Here is a 12635-nt window from a genome sequence, read left to right on the forward strand (position 1 = left end):
AAGTATAAATAGAATTTATACAAGTTCAAAGGGAGACTGCCATTCCTAACGTCAATGGCTTTCAAAGGAAACAAGTGTCTTCCATTTAATTTTGGAGTAACACTATTTCTTGGTCTCATGGTCATTACAAGATGTCCTGCAAAGCAGTTGCAAAACCACCTTAGGATTATTTCACAACTTTTAGCCTTTTTTTTTTTGGTATTTTTAGAAAGAATACAGCTCCAGGTTATAAAATAAATATCAGAGCTAAATGAACTAGCAGAAAATCAAACTCCATCTATCTGTATGTGCTCATATAGCAGAGTTGTTTAAAATGTCCACCTATCTTTTCTTTGAAATCAAATAAAGAATAACACAATGAACAACATTTTCATATGTATAATACTTCTTCTGTCTAAATATCAATGTCCTGATCAAACAGTTTGCATTCTCATCTTTTGTGTCCATTTTTGAAAACAGCTCTGTATTTCACTTGTTAAATTTCAAAAACACTTTTGAAATGGAAATCAATCCCTAACTTAATTTAAATCTAAAATTGCTCACATATCAGAACAGTCTGGTCTCCTTCAGGCATTTTATTATGAAGTACCAATTAGAGGCATAATTTAACTTGTGAAATGTACAAATCACATGGAATTCACATGTGCTGCATAAAGAAAAACACGTACAAATACCAGAGTTATGCATTTCAGGGGCTGTAGTCCAGGCCCCCCATGCACTTGTCTCATTTTCATTGGCTTGTCAAGAATATAAAAAGGAATTTAAAAAGTAAACATCATTTGTATTAAAAAGGGAAAGTTAGTCTTTTGGGCATTTGTTCATCTTATGCTGCAAAGGTCTTCACATAATTGTACCTGGGAGATAAATAGGTGCAGATTTCAAATTAAAAAGTGGCCTTTTGGTTTCCAGGCCAAACTTAAGCTGTTAAGACCTGATGTCCCAAACACAAGACACAGGAAATTTTGCATCACAGTAATTTTATTGAGATTCTTCTCTCCTTGAACCCATCTTTTTTGTTTGTTAAACTTGTGTGTCACAGTGAAGTAAAAAGAGGCTAAAGGATTTTCTCTGCCTTCATGTGATAGGCATCACCTTGGCCATCATCTTGGGGATTTAGGCAGGGAGAAGAGTGCTCAGAACTTCACTTTGAGATGAAAAGCTGACATTTCCAATTGAGTCTTTATAACAGCCTTGTATTTCTGTAGAGGCTTTTCTAATGCATTTAGGCATCATGTAGTATTTCAATGGGTTCTAAAATCTGAATAACAAGTATCTTTTTTGGGTAACAACTAATCTCTGTCATGGTGTGCTGCTCATACAAGTGAATTATTATTCCATCTATATAATTCCATGTGCTATGCTAAACTACTACATATTATTTCATCTCTACCCTCTAATTTATATTACCTTTAAAAACACAGATTTAATTATAACAATTTTATTTTCAAGATCAAATATATACTTGCCTAGAGAACAAAAGATAATATAATAAAAATCACTTAAGCCAAATTGAAATTATATTCAAGCTGTATTGAAACTATGCAGTTCAAATAATGATCACAAAGAAAAGAGGGCAAGTCCTTTGCACCTTGGGGTGGAGGAGAAATAAATACAATCAGTGACAGTCAAACAGCTTTTGTATGTATTGTAAGATTTTGGCTAGATTAGCATCTTAATTATTCCATGGAGAAGAAAATCTATCAGATGGAGCTGCCTGCCTGAAGTAACCTGAGCCTCATGTGGAATGGCAGGAGGGGGGTTTTCACAGCCCCTTGCAGGGTACTGGCAGCTCCAGCCCCAGTACAGGGAAGAGCTCCAGGTTGGCTCTGACCGGCCTGGCCTTGGAGTGACCCCACATGGCAAAATCAGAGGTGGCAGGTTTGCACCAGCGAGATCCTGAGACAGAACAGGAGGGAGGAAGAGCCCGATGAAGGCTTTGGCTGAGGGCAGAGGGGTGTTCACCACAGTTCTATGATGGGCATTGCATATCTGCTTGAAGGAAAAAGAAAAACTCAACGTTGTTAGTTAAACTAATTAAACCAATCAATACATTAAATTAGGAAGGAAACATTCCCATTCCCCTTGTAAACTGAAGGTCCTTAAAGATTAAGGTGAAAGTTGCTGCTTTTTTTCTAGTGAAATAGAACAGGACTTGTGTGTAGTGCTTTCCAGGGGTGAAAAGGATGGATTCTCAGTGTCAAGACACGTTTTATTTAGCCGTGCCTGCAGCACTCTGCAATAGTGTTGTTCCCTGTGCAGGGTGGGAGTGCTCCTTGTCCTGCCTCTGTGCCAAGCCTGGCAGCTGGACTTTCTTGTCACCTCTGCTGTGGAGATGGCTGACCTGGCTGAAGCTGCTTTGGGGTGGTAATGGATTCCCCCTGCCAGCACAGGGTGGTGTGGGGCAGCTGCTACTGAGCCAGCTCGCCCTGGGGAAGGGCACGTCCAGATCCTCGCACCTGGAGGTGTAACACAAACTAAACTGCTCTAGTGCAAATGAGAAGCCCCTTTGTATCGCGAGGCTTTAAGGATAAGGGAGGTCTTGGTACTGTGGTATGGGGGAAAAAAAAAAATCCCAATTTTGGCATGAAAAGGGAACACCCTAAGACAAAGGAGGAATCTTTCTGGTACGTGGGTTGCAAGGCTCAATGGGCACCAGTGCCTTTGCAACAACACTTGCTTCAGGTTTGTTTACATACTATTTTAGCACCTGTCGCAAGACTGAGGAGTGCTTCTGTCTGGCAGTGGCTCGTAGCAGGTGCCTGGGGAAGCAGAGGAAATGAGTAGGAATGTTGCTTCAGAAAACTGTCACTTTCCTGGAATAGAGCAGAGATGCCTTCAGGCAGAGGTGATGGCATCTTTGCACTTAAGGTTAAGTGGATTTTTAAAAAACTCTATTCATATAACTGACTGCTTAGTGACCCCATTTAAATGTTCACATCAGCAGCCACCAGGGCAATGAGTTCCCCAGTCCAGTCACTTTTGGTGAAATTTTTGTATTTCCTTGGTTTGACTCTACATTAGAGAACTTCATTTGATGTCCCCTGCTTCTTATAACTAATGTGAGATGGTTTGTGGTCATTCTTTATTTATCTTCCCATCTCACTGCTGAGTTGACAGACCTGGTTACAGTGCTGCTTAGTCATGAGTCTTCCAACTGACAGCTTTGACCTGACTAATTGTTCCCTGCACAGAAGTAGATCTAATCATCCGCTCTTCCTTTCTGCTTCCCTAAACATACTGTACCCTTATTCTCAGAAAGAGAGGCTGGATCTATATGCAGTACTCAAGAGAAGGCTGAGCTGAGTGGTGACGTGCTCCATTGATTGGTTTTCTCTTCTAACTCACTAACTTTACTTTCTTTTATCATTGTTTGGGCCAAAAATGAGGGTTGAACTGATGTGTGCAGCCTTTTGAGTATGCACAGGAGTGCTCAGTGGATTATGTCCTCAGTTAGGGGAACTTTGGCCTTAACTGAGAGCGTGACATGTGGGACAAGGTATTGCAGACCTGTAATACTTCCATAACAGCAACAAGGCAGATGGGATTGTGTTTGGCTTTGTGAGAAACACCAGAATCACTGAAGGTCATCTTAGCTCTCAAAATTCAGAGGCTGAGAGGTCACAGCTCGAACCTCCTTTCCTTCAGGACGAGGATTTACTGGTGATGGGGTATCTCCTGGGAAGCTGGTACTTCCAAAAACGATTGAAAGGAGTCCTTCCAAAACTGTTAGGATCACTCTCCAGAACGTGGCTGGGATTTGATAGCTGTCAGTTTATTGTCAGGGCTATATGGAAGTGGGTGATTAGGGCAGAAACCGGTTTGTGCTGGAAGACTAATGAGCTGATGGTAAATAAATGTGCTACGGTGGGGAGCCCTGCAAGCAAGGAAAATGTCATTTATTGGAGAGAACCTTCCTTTACAAATCAGATTTCAGCTGTCTGTCACATGGGGGATTGGAGATATCTAAGTAAAATAAACAATCCTTACCATTTTGGTATCATTATTATCCTTTGGATATGATCTATAGCTACGAATACAGTTTGATTTGTATTGTATGGCTGCATTGTGATTTAAAGAGAAAATTCATGTTTTATAGCACCTAACCTGGAGTGCAATGAAACCTATTTCATTAATTCAAGACAAAAAAAACCCTGAAAAACTTTCTGCCTTCTCATAGTACTTTTCTGCTATTAATTTTCCCACTTCGCAGACACCAGTGAGAAGGATTCACACGGTTAATTCAGTCCTGCCCATCTGCTGGTTGCTGTTTTGGCTAATGCATTAAAAATTTACTTTTGTACGATTCCTTCCAGGCTGCTATTTATTAATGGATTAAAAATGGTCTTTTGAAGTGAACAGCATGTATGCAGCAAACCATTTTGTTCAATTTAAATGAAAAAGAATGGAAAAAAGTGCTGTTAGCCTGGATCTTTGAAGATATTTGGATTAAAACATTTGGTTTGAGGTAGTGTTGTACTTTTTTTTTTTTTTCTTCTTCTCAGTAGCATGCCTTGGAAGCAAAAAAATTAAAATTTTGAGGGTTTTCTTTTACTTTTTTATGTGAAAGTTCTCTTCTTCAACGCCAAAACCAGCTGAGGGACAGGTAATGCTCATGCACAGCCTGTGTGGAACTGTGGAGCCTGCTCTGCTCCCGTTCCCAGGGAGCAGGGGTGGTTCTGGCTCTGTCCACACTGTGCCCTCTGGATGGACATGCAGCTGCCTCTCCAGTGCGTGCTGGTAGGCAGGTTCCCTGGCCAGTTTTGAGATGAGTGATCCTGGAAGGAAACCCAGTGGTTTCCTGGTGCTGAAAATCCCCCCAAAACACCTGCAGGATAGATGCATCCTAGGCTGCCATCTGCCCCCGTGGTGGGAAGGGAAGGTGGTGCTAGAGCTTGCCTGAAAGTGTTGTCACATCTGGGAGGTCTCTGTCTCCATAGCTTGTGCAGCATCTCTAGGTTTTGGGTAGGTGGGTTTGTAGGTAATTGTTATGTACCTTCAGCATACTGTGGGTGTTTTCACTGCTCCTGTGGGAGACAAGTAACGCGTCAGAGCACCAGTAGTGTCCCAGCCTGGCATTCTTGTGTAAATGCAGTGGGTCCAAGTAAATCGAGCAGAAGTAAACCCTGGTGTATGCACTGAGACCAAGGATTGCTACCTGTGAGGTTACCATTCCCAAATGACATTAAATACTCCTTGGAGTTCCTACTGGGTGATCATGGTGACTAGAAGCGTGACAAAAACTGGAATAGAAGCAGCAACAGTGTGAGGAAAACCAATCCAGTGGAGTTTGGTTTAGCCTCAAGTATTCCATTAACAAGCTGTTTTGCATATTTGGCAGAGGCAAGGAAAAGCACCAAAGAACAAGTCAGTAGAACAATGAAAACGTATTTTCTATGAGTGGAAGTTTCCTTTACATAATGAAATACTACATATGGGATTTTTGTGCACTGGCTTGAAGAAAGCTGTATAAGAAACCAGTGGGAAGGACTGAGGGAATCTGTCCTTTCCCCTAAGTCTGTGTTTTCTTCAGTGCCTAAACCAATCTTTTTGGGAAGAGCATAAGGGTGATATGACTTCCATAGTGGGCTATTCGTTCTGGCTGTACCTTCTGGCCATAGTGATTTCTTGAAATCATAACTCTTATTGCAGCTATGCATTATTCACAAAGAGAAACAAATGTTAATTATTTCTGCTTGGTGCATTCAGTGATAACTTGCTGCCGTAATTTATTTTTTTTTTCCCCTCCCCTATGGATTTCTGGAAGTTTTTTATTTTTTTGCATTTGTAGTGATGAAATCACATATCCTTATCACATTCCTCTTTTGAAAGGGTGGGTCCAAATGTTAAAGCTGATATAATTTTCTGGCAAAGAACCATTAATTTGTTTTAGCTGTGTAAAATTAGAGGTGAAAACACTATGTTTAGCCTGCCATGTGAAGAAAGAATTGATTGATTAGTGTTAATCATTAAAGAAAAAGCCACTTCTATGAGTGCAATCCCCCTACCCCAACTCTAAATACTGTCAGAGTGAAAATACAGGACAACTTAATGGATAGTCGTTCCTATTTCACTGCAATACTCCAACAATACAATTAAACTAAAACCAAAGATTTAAGATGGAAATTTTCATCCCTCCTTAGAAATACAAGGTAGAGGGGGTAAAACCAGCATCTAACAAGTATGCAGTGGGAAGAATACAATTCTGAAGGGATTGGCTATTTAAGAGTTATCTGGATTTCTGTTTTGCCTCACTGTACCAAAAAATATTTTGATCTACATGGAAATCTTCATTAAAAATGTTTGCTTTTTCTTTACCAAAACTGCTTTCTGTATCCTCGTCTCCCAAATGGAAGATTCATTCCATGCTCACCACAAGATGGTTGTGGGTGGACTGGCATTGCTGGGCACGGTTGAATTTTGGGGGTGCAGTGCTGGTGACCAGGTGAGGGATGAGCTGTGGGCTGCTGGAGCAGCTGTGGCTCAAGGAGACCCTTTTCATTTGCATGTCCTTGCTTTCTGTGAGCAAAAGGGGTCTGCACCCACCTTTGGGCAGATCTGTGCTCCTGGTCAGTGCTGCAGTGCTCAGCCCCAGTGAAGCTGTTGCATATGGGATAGTTTGCCATTAGCTATCAGAACAGATAGAACAGCCTTTATACCAGCTCTTCAAAGCTGCAATGAAAGAGCTCTGTTTCCAATTCAGACATGAAGTGCACGGGCTCCTTATATTTGCTCAGTATTCCCAATTCACCATTAGACTGTGGCTGCTCTGTGCAATCTGTTTGGATCTACCCCCATCTGTTCCAATCTGATGGTTTTTTTCCCTGAAAAATGAAGCTGGCGGCATGTGATTGTTGCAAAGGCAATCAATTACTGCAGCTGTAAAAGTGTTTTTTGCCTGGTAGAGACAGTGTGTGCTCTTCCCAGGTTGCTGCCTTTCTTCCACCCCTTCCCTTCATGCAGGTAAACCACACTGTGGGCTGCTGGCACAGACTGAAGCTCTGGCTGCTGACACACAAATTGGAGACTCCCTACTGTATTTCATGTTTTGTGAGGGGACTTTGTTAGTAAAAACAGCTACTGGTGGTGCATGAGTGGCTGGAACATTTGGGGAATAGTTGGAAGTGGCCAGCTGTGAAAGAGGTCAGGCTGGTTGGAGTTTCTCAGCAGCCTGGCCTGGGTCTAGTGCTGCTCAGTATGGTTTTTATTTTGTGAATGAATTGAATGAAGGAATAGAGAGTATACTTTAATTGGCACATGATACCAAACTTGGAAGGAATAGAATTCCAAATGAATACCCCCCCACCCAAGCATACAATTTTATTGGTACAGCAGATTCAGCAGTTGAATGGGTGGAAGTGTAAGAACAGCATCCACACAGACACAGGACACAGAACAGCCCATCAGAAGGGTGTGCTGGGAGTTACTATGCTCTGATCACTTCAGTCTCGATGCCAGCAATGTCGAGCTTTTGTGAAAAATATTAACACTACTAGGATGTGTGAGGGAGATTTATATTTCTACAAGAAGGGGGAGTCATCTGCCCACTCTGCTTGTCATGTTGCCAGGTGCAGCCCGGAGCACTGCACCCAGTTCAGGCTGTGCGAAAGTAGACTGGAGGAAAGCAAAAAGTGGTGAGAGGAGATGAAATATGATCTTGGAAGGCTTGAAAGAACTGTGCTTGTATAGCTTTTCAAAGATAAAACTAAATAAGGAGGTTTGGAGAAGGCATCAGCTTTCAGATGCAAGAGGTGTGTGGAGCACCATGTAACAATCTGCTCTCCTCCTCGTGCCCAGGGACAAGAAATAATGTGTGCCAGGGTTTCTGCATGAAGGACTTAGACAGCGGGGAAAATGTCCTAGGGATAAGCTTTTAAAAAAAGAGTAGTTTTTGGCTCTTGGATTGTGCTATGGACACTGGGCCAGAAGTCAGAGAATCATCATGGAACAGCCCAAGTTTGAAGGGACCTTGAAAGATCATTTGCCCTGACTTGTGGGAAAGAGAGCCTAGATGAAGTTATCTAGCCCTTTGTCCAGTCATTTCTTAAAAACTGCCAGTGATGGTGTCTGTGCCACCTCCTTGGGGAGGTTGTTCCAGTGCATGATTGTTCTGACTGTGAAAAAGCTTGTTTCTTATATCATCATGAAAATCGTGCAGTAGGTCTGAAATGCTATGGACCTATGACTTGTCTAAGCCTGACTCTGAAATAGCAAAAACCTGAATGTCTTGTATAAAAGGAAGATAGTGTTTTATTGTCTGGGGGAAAAAACCCCATATTTCTATAAAGTATGTTTTGTGTAGTAAGGTCTTGGAATTATTTGCCTTTTGCGCTGTCTTAGAGAACAAACTTTCCTGGAAACTCATATATGTCAAAATACTTACATGGCACTTGGAGAGAAAGTATCCAGGGGTTACTGCACTGGGCTTCAGATCTAACTTGAGTAGACTCAGAATGTTTCCATCTACTTTTGCAGTAGTTTAGAATTTCACCAGGTGTTTTTGAGAATACGTATTAACAGCTGATGTAAATAAATACTGCTTATTTGTACCTTTCAAATCTGTATATTCATAAACACTGCATCGTTACTCTGCCATAGCAGTTACAGCATGTATGATATATGTGAATCTTCATTTATCATTGTCCAGCTTTAGGCTTTGTAAAAGGCAACGTTTTAGAAAGCTGCTTACATAAACCACTCTTTTAATGAAGCTGGCCCAATGAGAAGCTAGGAGTGGAAAGCAATTAAATGACACTGCTGGGCAGAGATGACAAAGGTGGATCCAACTGTTCTGATAAGAATATAGGTTTATTGGGTTACTTAGTTATAAACTTGCTGCAGTTTAGATATTGCTCTTGTCAACTTCATGGGACAGGTGTCTTAACTTCCACGGAGTGATTAAGTGCTATAAGATGCAGGCTGCTGTGTGAATCATCATCTTCATGTTAACATAAACCTACCATAAACATAAACATAAACCATGAGGAATTTACTAAGTTATGAATATGGGAAATATTTTGCCATGATTATGAATAATTAATGCAAGGCTGTATTGGCAATGTCCACCCAGTAATTCATCCTTATAGCTTTGTGATAGAATGTTTCAAGCTGCCTCCAGGAGGGAATCTGAAGAGTAGAGTCAGGATGACAAGACGCAAAACTCTGAGGAGGTCCTGTGGACTGATGGCTTTGCAAATGAACTGCTGGTTAATTGGGCAGGGGGTGCATCTGTGGAAGCTGCAGGCCTTTTGCTATAGGATGAGTTGTGTGTCCTGCTGGGGGCTCTGAAGGCTGCAGCTTGTGCAGTTATTGCTTCAAGGGGAGATGGAAAAGCGGATGTGTCTGTGAACACAATGTTAAGTTGGCTAAAGTTCCATTAACCAGAGTCAAATATAACTGGCTGTGCATATGTCTGTTCTCAGTTTTGCCTCTCCTTCTTACAATATCAGTGTCTGATATTCAGATTCACAGTTTCCCTTAACCACTTGCCAAGAATTAGACTGTAGTTCTGCTGTTAGCTGAGCAAAACCTCAGGTACTTGCTGTACCCTTTGGCAGGATGAGCCACTGTAGACAGAAGAGGGGAAGGGCATGGTGGATCTTGGCATAATTTCCAGCAGTGTGTTCGGGCTGGGAGCAGGGTGAAAGCAGCCTGAGATGCTGTGTGTGCTGCAGCAGCGTGTCCATATTGTGCCTGGACCGGAGCTGCAGAGTGATGCTGCTGTCATGGACAGTCACTGTGTGCCTTTGTTTTATTGTTGGGGGTTTCTTATACCCACGTGGAATGATCCAGGCTGGCACTTTAATAAAAAGTGACAAGTGTTGGAGCAGGGTGTCAGACCCTGATAAGCAGAGGGAGCTGCAGGCCCTCCTGCACCTCCCTCCCTTTCCAGGCCCTGCCTTGGCTGCCCACAGATCAGTGCTGTGGTGCTGACTGTTTTCCTCTCATCTTCGCTTTTTAGTTCCCCATTTGCCACAAACTGCTCCTTATCCATGGGCATGGGTGGGTCATGGTGGTTTCTCCATGTGTTGGTGCCCACAGTGCTCCCTCAGAGCTGTGCAGGGCAGAGATTTCTCCCAGAACAGTTCTGCTGTGATGTGCTCTGGTCACCAGTGTGATCAAGAAGGCTGACCTGAAGCCCATCAAAGCACAGAAATGAAGTAGCTCCCACTTTAAAGATTCACTCCAAGAAGGGAGGGAGGAAACGTTAATGAACACTGTCATATTCCCTGACCTCAAGAATGGTACAGGTGGGATTGTTCCAGAGGGATCCCAAACATCTCCACATACAATGTAAAGTCGGCTGAAGGACATAAAAGAGTTTTAAAAGAAAGATGTTTATCTGATTCTTAGGAAAAATTCTGAAATTGAGTTGTGAGGAACTGACTATGTTTTCTGAGAGTAATAGCTGAAGGAAAATAATTTTTGAATTTTGAATTTTGATTCTTTTTTTCTTGTGTGTGAAGCTCGTAAAAATAGTTAATGGTTTATTTGGATGTTTCCTGACCTCCTTATGGAAGGAGTATTGGAATTAATGTTTTGAAGTGGTCTCTGCTTAAAAACAGGACATGAAAAAATAATTCTATCAAACTATTGTCATTGCTTGTCTGGGTGTTTTTCCCTGTTTCATAAGAACAAATATTGGAAAAATATTTTTGAAGGTTCATAACTCGTGAGGGCTGTTTACTGATATGATTTGAATCATGATCTGAATTCGTTCTAAGACTTAGCCTTACTTCTTTCACAAGGCCTTGCTTGCTTATTTTATTTTCTTAATCCCTCTCTGCCTCCGATATTTGTGTTTTGCTCTATGTAACATTGGCCTCCTTTTGCAACAGCTTCACTGAGGGGGCTTTTTAAGCCTCCTGATCTGTTGTTCAGAACTGTTTCTCTTCCCCTCTTTTATGTATTGAATTAGATGAAGACTGAATTCTTTTTTGACTAGAAAGAAAGACTTGGAAGGCACCAGATGGTGGCACTGGTATTTCACATCTGACAAGTCTGGATTGTGCAGTGAAGCATAAGAAGTTTTATGCAAGTTATACTCCATGCCATCCTCATTTTTTCACTTTCAAGCTGCATAGTTGGAATGAGGAAGGTGACATATTTTTGTGCTTATCTTTAGAGAGTGCCTAGAGAAGGTGAGATGTGTATCTGAGGGAGGAGAAAGGATAAGCCTTGGCAATATCTGAGCATTGCTAATACTATTATTTTCTGTGTTTGTATCACACCATTGCATTCCACCACATTTCAGTTGACACGTAGAGTAGTTTGGATACCAGCTGAGCTGTGCTAGCTTGTACTAGATGAGTCTGTCGTTCTGATTCTTAAAATCAGACGTGCAATTTATATTCTCAGTCTTTGCTGAATCTTACTGCATGGGTAGTTTCTAATACCTATTTTTTTTCTGAATGTGGCAGATACTAGCTGTATAGTGATGTTATAGCTCTTTGCTTTATATTCCTGGAACCTTCTCTTGGGTATATTCAGAGCAGCTTAACAGTATTCTGTTTCTCTGCTTTGAGGTGGAATGGCTGGAGAAATCTGTATTTGAGAGAGAAAGAAGTGTTGAATTCCGTATGAAGTGTTTTGTTACAGAAATATTGAAGACAAAAAAATGCACTTCTCATCTCTGGAGCTAAATCCTTGCAGTCTGTGCTGTTATTCTTTCCATTTTTGGGCACAAACTATGTGAGGGAAGAGAGAGCACCTTCAGACATGGAAGTGATGGGTAAAGGCTGATTGTGAACAGCAGAAATGGCAAAATTCTTTAATAACCTATGAAGATGAGTTATCTGTGAATATCACCTCTTATAGTCCTGGGACTCCCACGGGAGCTGTACCATAAACTGTAACTAGTGTTACATGGAAACAAGGCAATGGAAAACTTGCTGACCATCCATGCTCCCACATCATCTGCAGAGCAAATCTTGATGCTGGGAAATGTCCCAGCACTACCAAAGAGACAAGACATGGGTCCTGCAGTCTTGAATAAAGCAGTGGTGAATGTTTTTGGTGAATGTTTAATCTGCACACTGTAATGCATTCCTTGGTTACTGAAAGAAAAAAAAAGGTTGAAAAGCAGCTAAGTTCACGTAGCCTGCAGTTTTTCTTCACATCTTTTATTTTGAATTTAGTCTTCCTACCCATGCAAGGTTTAGTCCACCTCTGATCTATCATATTGCTAGTACAAATCTCAGTTGGAGGTTTTTTACTAAGCTACTGGGCTGTGATTTTGCCTTTTTAATTTTTCTGAAGTCAAGCTGCTTTTTCTAGTCTGAAAAAGCTCCCATTTGTCTCATTAAACACAATAGTTACTTATGTTTTAATAAACCATCAAAAATTGTATTGAGGAAGTGTTATTTTTCTGTTGGAAAGTTTGCTGTTGATTGCACAGGGTTTTTTGTGGTGTGGGGTTTTTTTGGTTTATTTTTGTTCGGGTTTTTTTTGTTTTGTTTTGTTTTGTTTTTCTTTGGTTCCTTGTTTTTTCTTGATTTGATTTGGTTTTTGTTTCAAACTTTCAGTCTCAAGAAAGTTTTAGACCATGGATCAAAGTAGAGCCTGAAAGTTGCAATGTGAAATTACAGAATGTCTGTGTAAATAGTGTGTACTTCTCAACTGACAGAATTTAATAGCAG

General features: G+C 41.2%; 1 long non-coding RNA gene across 9 annotated transcripts in view; it reads left to right on the forward strand.

Moving 5' to 3' along the window:
• LOC127476888 (uncharacterized) overlaps positions 1-12635 on the forward strand; it is a 554098-nt gene that overhangs the window by 281979 nt on the left and 259484 nt on the right. The gene's annotated exons all lie outside the window — the stretch shown is intronic.

This window comes from Manacus candei, unplaced genomic scaffold (genome assembly GCF_025592945.1).
Source record: "Manacus candei isolate 608988 ecotype Guabito, Panama unplaced genomic scaffold, ASM2559294v1 h1tg000050l, whole genome shotgun sequence".
NCBI lineage: Eukaryota > Metazoa > Chordata > Aves > Passeriformes > Pipridae > Manacus > Manacus candei.